This window comes from Staurois parvus, unplaced genomic scaffold (assembly GCF_062004578.1).
Source record: "Staurois parvus isolate SC_StPar_1 unplaced genomic scaffold, SC_StPar_1.0 ptg000011l, whole genome shotgun sequence".
NCBI lineage: Eukaryota > Metazoa > Chordata > Amphibia > Anura > Ranidae > Staurois > Staurois parvus.
The window spans coordinates 31,644,582-31,656,016 of NW_028317807.1; positions in this window are offsets into that span (position 1 = coordinate 31,644,582).

The following is an 11,435-nucleotide window of genomic DNA, read 5'->3' on the forward strand; positions in this document are numbered from 1 at the left end:
TGTCAGCGGGACAGCGCGTGGGGAGAGAAATGCCGGTAACCGGCATTTCCCTGTTTATATGTGAGCAGCTGTGATTGGACACAGCTGATCACATGACCGAGCCGACATCTTCGGCTCTTTCTGTGGATCGGTGATCCGCTGTGTCCAAGGGACACAGTGCACCGCCGATCGCCGTGCTGCGTGCTCCGGGAGCTGCGCATGCGCGGCTAGAATGGGAGAACATCATATGATGTCCTCCCAGAATGAGAGAACCACCTTGCGTCTGTCATATTACTATATGGCGGGTGGGAGGTAGTTAATATTTTGTTGAGATTCCTTTACTGGCAATGCCTGCCTGAAGTCTGGAACCCATGGACATTACCAAAGACTGGGTTTCCTCCTTTCTGATGCTTTGCCAGGCTTTAACTGCAGCTCTCTTCAGTTGTTCTTTGTTTGTGGGACTTTCTGCCTTTAGTTTTGCCTTCAGCAAGTGAAATGCATGCTCAATTGGGTTGAGATCAGGTGATTGACTCGGCCATTGCAGAATATTCCACTTCTATATTCCACTTCTTTTCCTTCAAAAGCTCCTAGGTTGCTTTTGTAGTGTGTTTTGGATCATTGTCCATCTGTACTGTGAAGCGCGGTCTAATCAACTTTGCTGCATTTGGCTGAATCTGGGCTGACAGTATATCTCTAAACACTGCAGAATTCATCCGGCTGCTTCTGACTTCTTTAACATCATCAATAAACACCAATGACCCAGTGTCACTGGAAGCCATGCAAGCCTATGCCATCACACTGCCTCCACCATGTTTTACAGATGATGTTGTGTGCTTTGGATCGTGAGCTGTTCCAAGCCACACTTTTTTCTTACCATCATTCTGGCACACATTTATATTAGTTTCATCCATCCAAAGAATGCTTTTCCAGAACTGGTCTGGCTTTTTAGATGTTTTTTGGCAAAGTCTAATTTGGCTTTTTTATTCTTCAGGCTTATTATTATTATTATTACATCGAGTTTATATAGCGCCAAAGGGTTTGCTCAGCGCTGTACAATATAGGGGGGACAATACATGGCACAGTACAACAATAACAAACAATGTACGAGGGGTAAGAGGGCCCTACTCTTTCAAGCTTACAATCTAGGAGAATATGTTTTGATAAATACCTGAAAAAAAACTAAAATTGTGCCTGTGTCCAAATATATATGGACCTAACTGTACCACCACAGTTCTGGCAGATGATCCATATGGAAAAGTGGTCAACAGTTTACACTGATTATTGAGGTAGGCCAGTGACTGAATCCCTAAATCCCTGTCTGTACTAACATAAAAATTCTGCCAATGTGATGATTTTAGAAAGATCTTTAGTTTTACAACTGAATTATGCGTGTATGGCAGGTTAGCTTCTAATGCTTATAGGCAGCATAATGGCCAACTTTTTAGTAAAATAGGGATGGGTTAGAAATGTTGACTTTGTGTTTTTGCCGTTTGCACCTTCTTGCTCTAGAGACAATGACAGACAACAATTTTAACTCTTTCCTACTCTGTCAAAAACTAGAAATATTGCTAGCTGCGCTTTAGCTTCAATGTTGCAAACTCCTGCACCCCCAATTCTCATAGTGGTTCATCAGGGTTAGCTCATATAACTGTATTGTGATGATGTTATCATGCTGTGCACTGTAATTTCATATTTGCACACAAAGGGAGACTATACATATTGCTTCTCTGGTTCAAAGTGCTTGAGTGGTCCACAGGGAGAGTGGGTGTCACCTCCCCATGCACAAGAATAAAATGTAACCTCTTTGTCTGAGTTGTCAACATATGTTGTGATGACACTACAGGGTGCAGTATTATATTGCATCTTTCCCGTCGTAGCTTATTGCTATGTTGAGATTTGGACCTAGAAAGGCAACAATCCTGATGTCATGAAAACTCTACCATAAAAACAATTGCCTATTGAAGGAGACCCTAGGTATCCTTCCACACCTTTCCTACTGTGAAGAGTTCATTACAAAATGTGATGTAGGAATTTCTGTAGTTCCAGATTGAATAAAGAAACAAGAGTACACCTCTTGATATCATAAAGGCTTCCTGGTTATATTGATTGTGACTAGACTTCTCCTTAAACCTGGCATAGCCCTGGAATGCACAAGGCATACAGTCACGTTATTTCTTTGGTCCAGTATGATATCTTGATGTGGACAATCCCATCTAAATAGACATTTTCAATTTACATAATTGACTCTATGATGACTGCACTCCAAGAAGAATGTTTGACATGTTTTTGGAGACAGTAGCTAGGTGAAGACAGTAGTTATGTCAAAGAAAATTATATGGTGGACAATTTACATAATTTACATGGGGTACTAATATCGTTATGGGCAGTTTGTTTATATTTAGAGCATTGCTGGTGTGTTATGGCCATCCACAGACTCATACTCAATAGTAGAGGTGAATGAACCCTGCAGATAGATCTGCTCATTTACAGTGTAACCATGTGGTTTCCTTCCAGCAAGAGAAATTACATGAAAGTTGATAAAGATTGCATTTTTTTCTAAGAAAGCAAGTCTTACCTCTAGCAATCAAGTTTTCGTGTGATTATAAATAGTACTTCAATGCATAAAACTCTTTGGTCCATTTTCTCTTTAATACTAATCTAGACATCAATACAGCATACAACTGATTGTTTTGTTGACAGTTGAATGACAATTATCCCTCCATACACAAACGCAATCCCATGCATTGACGTCACACTAGGAAAGGTTGGTCTTCTTTCGAAAGGATCCGCAAGGCCGCTGAGAATGAAAGAGTCTGGCTATTTTAACATTCTTCCCACAAGCTAAACCGACCGTCCAATTCCGTGTCACTAGGAAATTTATGATCTTGTATAACAGGTTTTTCAGGATTAATTTATTATTTACTGGCCATATGGAAAGTCTCAAGTATGATTTCTTCTTTTCTAAAAATAAACACTACCTGTAGTAGGCTCTTTTCTCTTTACCACTTGGTAGATTTCTATTTGTAACATATGATAGCCACACGATTGCATTGGTATGCCCAGTAAAATAATGAGTATTATAATAGGATTTTTTTAAACAAGTGACTTTGTTATTTGGAGAATGACACCCTGTTGACAACGAGGTCAGGTTTCCTTGAACTCAGTAAATATAACATTTGCTGGACATGTAGAAAATAATGGACCATCCATCAAAATTTCTTCCTGGTACCTCCAAAACTATCCTCATCGGTGTGAGCTGAACTTTTTTTTATTGTTTTTTTTTTCCTGTGCAGTACAGCTTTGCTGTAGCATGGAATCAGTCAATTTTACTAAATACAAAAGAGGAATTTAAATTGTGGTTGTAAAGTGATCAATCACTGGATCCTGTATTATTCATCAAAGTAGACCTAGCATCATATATATTTTTTTCATGTTAGGTGCATGCATTCTAAGTAATATATAAATGCAACATATTGTACGTATTATCTCTCACACATATCACAGTACATAGTTGACAATGCCATCACCTTCTTTTTTCTCAAGTAGGGCAGAGATATCTTTGTTCAGGTATCATCTAGGGTCAGCACCTACTTCCTGTATGGTGGTGCTAGATCAGTCTTTTGCTACAGCCGCTTACATTGTGATTTGTTACAATGTTGCAGCATAATCACTGGGGGAGGAGAGATCTGTAACAATATGAACACATAATCTGAGTCAAAGCTAAGTCACCTGAGGCTGCAATCACACCTGAGCAGAGAGCTATTTTCAGGAGTTTCTATATGTTTTTTTTTGTTAGCATGTTTGAAGATGTATACAGGTGTTTTTACTTGCGTATTAAAGCTTCAGGCTTTTTGTTTTAGCCAATGGAAATCACAAGCGGGAGGAGATTGATCTGGAAAAAACACTCAAATCAAGCATTTTCAGGCATTCCCATTGAAGTCTATGGGGCTCAGAATGCCCAATTCTGCCTGAAAAGAAGCTCATGTACTTTTTTGAGCAACAGGCGTATTACTAGAAGCAGCTGAACACTCAGATGTGAACAATGACTATTGAACCAATGGGTTTTACTTGTTGAGCTTCGAGTAGAGATTTTTGGAAAGTCATTGAACCATTGCTGCCTATTGTGACATAAATTACATTTAGGTGTTACTGAACCCAGGACCCTGCATTCACTATATCTGGTCTCCTATAGTACACACTACATGAAAATGCATGCATTTGAGTAAATATTAACTGATAAATCCCTTTTCTCATCAGCAGTTAGAGCAGTGACTCCTATCAGTGTTCAGCAGAGCACTGGTTACAGCTTGTAGGAAGAGGTTTCTTTCTGCTCTAGGATGTGCTGATCTCATGCACCCTCCCAAGACAAAAAAAATGTTCTAGCAATACACACCAAACTGAGCATGTGCAGAGTGTTTCCACACGATATGTCTTATCAGACTATAAGAGGGGGATGCTGGAAGAAGGGGAGGATCAGCAAAGTCGGGATCAAACATCTTTTGTGGACAATGCAGAGGATTAACTCCTTAGGTTCCACAGTGAGTATATCAAGCATGCTTTACTGCATATACAGACTGATTTTAATGTTGTGGGTTTAGTAACACTTTAATTGTGTAGATTTGTAAAATTACTAAAAGATCCATTCTAAGTAGCTAGGCTGACATCCTAAATGCACCCTTGAAAATGTTCCCCAACACAAAAATTGTGATCAATTACTTTGAATTTTGGCCAAAATATAAAAACTCAACATGGCTCCTCTAGTCTAGTGAGTCCTGCAATAATCTTTTTTTACAATGTATTTAGTTTTTACTCAATTAAACCCTAACACCAAACATTTTATTTACTTTTAGCCTATTTAAATTACCATTTAAAGTGTTTTGTTATATTAGTTCGATAGGTGTAAAAATGTACATTTTGAATCTACCCATAATATAGCGAGCTGAAAACTTTCTCTACACTCTGCCTCTCTTAAACAGAACATACCCCCTTTCCTACTTTGGAAAAGAAGAAAAGGAGAGGTGTTCTGAGATCTCAATACAATTTCTGTGCCAGGGTGACTCTCTAGGAAAAAAACCTGAAAAAGAAAACGAATGCAGCCACCATACCTAAAGAGTGTAAGTTTGACATTTTTGTTCTTGGGTTTAGATATTCCTAAAAAACCCAAAATGAGGAGTGATGGTCTTTTTCAGAATGCCAGCCCACAGCTTCATTAGGCATTTAGTTAAATGGATTCCATACTGTAAAAATAAAATATGTTCTTTTATTCACTCTTTTGTAGCCAATAAATCCTGAAAATGTGTCAGGTAAAGTAGGTTTGTCCAGACTTTCCCTTTACCAGGCTCTGGACTCCAGCTATTTTTGAGTCCTTCTATGGCATTCTTTAGCCATGTGGAGATATGATTCTGTGGGTTCTGATCTAACCAATTACTTCCTCTCATTTAGATGTGGATGATACAACTGTTAATGGAGACCTCCAGAATTTGATGGTGAATGTGTCATAACTGGCATTTTACTATTCAAAGGGCAGTGGCATTCCTAACCTTAACCTACACAGAAACACTCAGAAACCCCACAAATGAACTTAAATTCCTCCATTTGACTCAACTTTGGTCTCTATAATCATTATAAATATAGATGAGGATAGACTTGACAGTAAATCACAACCATTAACAAAAAAACTTTCCTGCCAAAGAATAGCAAAATACAAGAATAAACAGAGCACTGGCTTCAGATTTTCTAAGGGCCACTGAAATTGTCACGGAGCACACTGGCTTAGTTTCATCAGCACTCAACAAAACAAAAACCACCCTCAGGAAAAGGGAAAAGATGTGCAGGTGGGAATCCACACGAATACAATCCAATGGGAGCACCAAACATATGTCCAAGTGTTCAAGGTAATTAACCATTTCAATACCGGGCAATTTTACACCTTCCTGCCCAGGCCACTTTTCATGTTTCAGCGCTCTCACACTTTGAATGACAATTGCGCGGTCATACAACATTGTACCCAAACTAAAATTTTATCGTTTTCTTCACACAGCTAGAGCTTTCTTTTGGTGGTATTTTTTCACCACTGGGTTTTTTATTTTTTGCTAAATTAACAAAAAAAGACCAAAAGTTTTGAAAAAAAAAAAACCACATTTTTCTTTGTTTCTGTTATAAAAGTTTACAAATAAATAATTGTTCTTCATAAATTTAGGCCGAGATGTATTCTACTACATGTCTTTGGTGAAAATAACCCAAATTAGGATGTATTATTTAGTTTGTAGGAAAGTTATAGAGTTCACAAACTATGGTATAGATCTGAAAATTGATCAATCCTGAAGTACTGACAGCCAATCTAATTTCTTCAGGTCCAAGAAAGTCAGAATAGTACAGATATCCCCAAATGACCCCTTTTTGCAAAGTAGACAGTCCGACGTACTTCATAAGAGGAATGGCGAGTTTTTTGAAGTTGTATTTTTTTTGTCATAATTTTTCGGAAAATTAAAAAATTAAAAAAATTATTTTCACTATTTTTTTTTTACATACTGTCACCAGTGCAGTACAGCGTCATCATATAACTGGCATAGCGGTGAACAGGGACACTGACTGGTGACAGTATGAAAAAATATATATATATAATTTTTTTAATTTATTTTTTTTATTATTATTTTTAATTTTTTATTACATTTTTTTTTTTTTTTTAAGATTTTTTTTCATATTTTACTATGACCAAAGTAGTACAATGTTACTATAGTAACATTGTACTACTTTGGGGAAGTGATCAGTATTTTTTTTTTTTTACACAATTTGCTTATAGCAAAGAATTACTTTGCTATAAGCAAGCATTTACCTGAATGACATCGATTCATTCAGGGTTTTTTTTTTTTGTGCTTAGCTGTGATTTGGCCACAACTAATCACATGACATGTGCATGTGACCTGCTGTGACCATTCACAGCTAGACACTAGTATACAATGGATGGCATGAATGAAGCCATCCATTGTATACAACTGTCATGTGACCTGCTGTGATTGGTCACAGCAGGTCACATGGTACCGGCAACGGGGGCCGGTACTCAGATCTGTCATCGGCCGTGTCCAAGGTACACAGCCGGTGACAGATCGCGCCGCTGCGCGGCTCTGCAACCGCGCGAACTGCGCATGTGCGGGAGGACGCCAAATGGCGTATACCCCGGAAATCTACAGCATTTTTGCAGCCGCCAAACGGCTTTAGGCCGGGCGGCTAATGGTTAAATGATAAAATTGATTCATAACAGAATAAAGTCAACACGTTTTGGGGGCCAAACGTTACTTTGTTGCATTCACTAACACTAATGTAACCTACCTTCTGGAAACGTTCCAAGCAGTAAATCACAGTGCAGATTTAATTGGTATCTGCTCACCTGAGTCCAGTTAAAGGTAAAGTACAGCCAAAGCTCTTTTGGCTGTACTTTTCCTATAGATCACAGGAGTGCAGTTTGTTCTGTTCGACCCGTTTTCAGTTGATAGCAGGATGAAACCCGCTGTCAGATGACATCACTCAGCCGGTCCAGGCTGGGGAAAGATCCCAACTTTAAAGTTGGAAACCACCCCGTAGTCTAGAGTTGCACATGGCCTAGCCTCTCAGCATGCCACTGAGAATGTGAGCCAGACGCTCCCTCCCCCATAAAAGGCATATTTCTCTTTTAATCATAGTCAAAATTCTTAAGCTCTTATGAAGTGGGAGTCTGTCTGGCCTACATGTTGGATTAGTTCTGCTATGAATCAATTTTATTATTGAAGTACCTTGGATTCTTGGACTTTTGCTTGGCACTCTCATTGGATTGTATGTTTGCAAACTAGTAAAATGTCTGCTAAAGAGCATCAGATGTTACAGACTGCTTATTATCTATCTTTACCAATCAATTATGACCAATATCCCAAGGTGGCTAAGCTACCTCACACAAAGCAGTATAATCCATTGTAACTGAAGAAAGCACTCACAGGTTATGATGGCTTTATGGCTAACTGTAGGGCTTATTAACACCATAACACTCACACATTCTACAGCCTGCATTAAGACAGCCCAGTCATTTTAATTGGGCCATCAACAGTCCTTAGTACATGAAAAACTTGCACCTGTGTTATTTTTGACAACACTCCACTGCAATGCTAATGCAAGCAGTATAACAATAGCCATAGTACATTAGCAGTGAACTTCTGCTACAGACTGTAATGAACTCTGTATACCTAATGCAGTCAAGGACTGCCTTTGCTGACAGCCCTCCTGCTATCTATCCTGTATTTAGGCCTGCTTTATGTTAAGATCAATGACACATATTGTCACAGTGTCACTGCAAGCTGTAACAGAGAGAGTCAGCCAGAGGACCCCATCAGAATGTTGCTATAGGGACCCATGGTTCATAGTTACACCCATGATCAGAGCTTTTACTTGTATACATTGTTAGGTGCAGTTAAGAATGAATGGCATTGCACTGCAATGTACATAGATAGCATGTTACCCTGCGTTGCAGTAAAATACAATATCATATCCTACAATGAGCACCAATACTTGCTTTTAACACTTCAAAGTAAGCTGGTGTTTATACTTAAATGGTGCTTGATTAGATTAGAATAGATTCAACTTTATTGTCATTGTGCAAAGTACATGTACAGAGCCAATGAAATGCAGTTAGCATCCAGCCAGAAGTGCATAAATGGCCCATTTACAATAAATGATGGGCAAAAACATATGCAAGTAGAAGAGATAAAACTTTAACCATCTGCATACTAGTCAGCTACCAATCCACATCTAAGCCTTGATTTCTTGCCCATGAAAATTACAGCTAAAGTAGAGACAAGATATAGTTTCAGCACAGGCCACTAGAATATACTGTACTTCTTCCATATTGCTAGTAGTAGTTAGTCATTAAACTGGACTTGTTCTGCAATGGTGAAGATGTTCCAAAGCCTCTCCAAGCTATGTCTTCAGTTCTGAAGAGTGTTAGGAACATACCCCAGGATTTACATACCCACAGGTAGCACAGACACCTTAATTCAATTACCATGGAATGTAGAGCTGTTTATGCAAGAACTGGATGCAAGGTGTGAAAATTGAGAAACCACTCTGTCCCAGTTACATATTCCCATCATTGGTGTCTTGGAAATCTAAGTTCATTCCTTGATGTACATGGCTAAAGGGGTCAAAAAACCCCATCCCTATTAAGGGATGGTTGGTCCAATTTAACTTACTGTAGATTGCCTGTTTTACATCTCTTGTGAACCGATTGTCCTCTCTATCCAAAATGTCCAACTCAATGTCCTCAAAAGAAAGTCCCTTTTCCATAAGGTGAAGTCCTAACCTGTAGAATTCACCCTCCTATGTTGGGCTATTCATTTGTTGAGAGGTTGTTTTGACTCCCCAATGTACAAGTCTTTGTATCCCTCAATACACTGCACTGCACATATTAAGTTACTTTGCTTGTGTCTGAGTGTTGACTCTTTTGGATGAACAAGTTTCTGTTTCAGTTATTCCATCACTCCAGCTACACATGAGATGCTTGTATTAAGCTGGCCTTAGTTGGATAAAAATGTGGCCGCTTCAGCAGGGACCAGACGAATTTCATTCCATCTATGGCCAGTTCTGATCAAGAGCGGTCAATTTACTGACCAAGTGATCACCAACAGGCTTGCTGGAAAAACTTAGCTCAATCAGCGCCCCAGCCAGTAGACTGAGTCCAGCTAACTGAGCAGGAAGCTTTATCTATCCGCCTTGATTGTATGGATGGAGGAATTGGTCCAGTTTATTTGCTGAGTCCACTTGCTACACGAAAAAAAATGAGCCATGTATGGTCCGCTTTACTCCACGTGTTCTACCTCTCCCCTTTTGGTCTATGGTCCCATGCTTTTTGCTTGACCTTGGGGACATTTTAACGAAAACTATGAGTAGCCACAAACTTTCAAAGCACTTCTAAGATGTCTCTGTTCTTTGTGTTTAGATTCTGTTTGTTCCTAGCATCTCAGCTTGATGTTGCAACAATCTAATAAACCCCAGTTTGTGTTCTGAGTGGTGTTAGTCCAAAACCAGATACTGGTCTGTACAGGTAGGCTTCCTGTAGATTTCAGCGTCCAAATCACCCCCTTCCTTGATATTAAAAAGGGCAATGCATTGTTCTGTGTCTCAACATTTATAAACTTGATGTATATTCCTACTGAGTTTATATGTTCACTAAAAACTTGTATTTCAAATGTTCTAAAAGTATCCCAAATTGTCCTAAATATTAACCATATAGCTGAACCGATGACTTGATGTTCTTTCCCTGAAAGAGCTCAAGGCTCTCTGGTCCACTTCCTCTATTCATAGGTTAGCTACAATGGGAGATACAGGTGATCCCATAGATCAATTGGTATTAGATGGATGCTGTCAGGTACCCTGTCGCCGTGCAGCTGTGCAACGGCGACAGGTCCCTTCGGGTCTTGGAGGTGCGAGTGCGCACGTGCGGGCGAGCACGCGTGGAAGTGCTCACATGCGCAGTAGAGTCCGCATCACCGCTAGGTGGGCTATTTAAACCTGCAATACAGTACAATCAATGCCTTCTGGTCTACAACGTCCCTGCACTATTACCTGATCCAGTGGCTTGTATTCTGATCTGACCCTGACTAAGAAAGAACTCCACCTGCACCGACCTTGGCTATCCCTGGCCATCCGCTTGCCTGCTCCCTTGTACTTGATCTGCCTGTTTAATACTGACCCGGCTTGTCTGACTCTGCTGTATCTATGTACCTGCACCTGCCTTGCATCCTGACGTGTGCCATACTTACCTGCCACTGCACCCACAGTCCTGCATCTGGCTTGTATCCTGACGTGTGCCATACTTGCCTGCCGCTGCACCCACAGATCTGCACCTGGCCTGCATCCTGGTCACTGCTATACCAGCCTGCTACCGCACCCACGCTCCGGTGTCCAGCCCCAGTCTGCATCCTGATTGCCACCATACCTGCCTGCTGCTGCACCTACTTTCCTGCATTCGCACCTGGCCTGCATCCGGATCTCCTGGGTCTTCCACTTCCTGCCTCCAGCTCCAGATCTGCTCGGCACTCATGCCACCTCTGGCTCTGCGCCCTCTGTTTCCACTATCAGGGATTCCGAGCGGGAGTCGTAAGAGGACGCCTTCTCTCCACGTCAGGCTGCCCAACCAGGTACGTGACAGAGGCATTCCTTGTGTAGTCCATACAGCCATGCAATAGCTTCCCCAGGATAGAGACGGTGGTACAAGGTGCCATTATTAATGTTGACCTTTTCTAGCTGTTGTCTTTCCATATTCCTCTCCTCATCATGAAAACTAAGCCACCCTTGCCACTCAAAGTTCAAAATGTTTGAAGAACAAGAAAGCACTGGATTTCCAAATTACCCTTATCTATAGCAGGTAAATAAGTAGTAATAAAAATTAGAATCCGCTGCCATATCATCAGAATCAAAGACGCTCATCATTG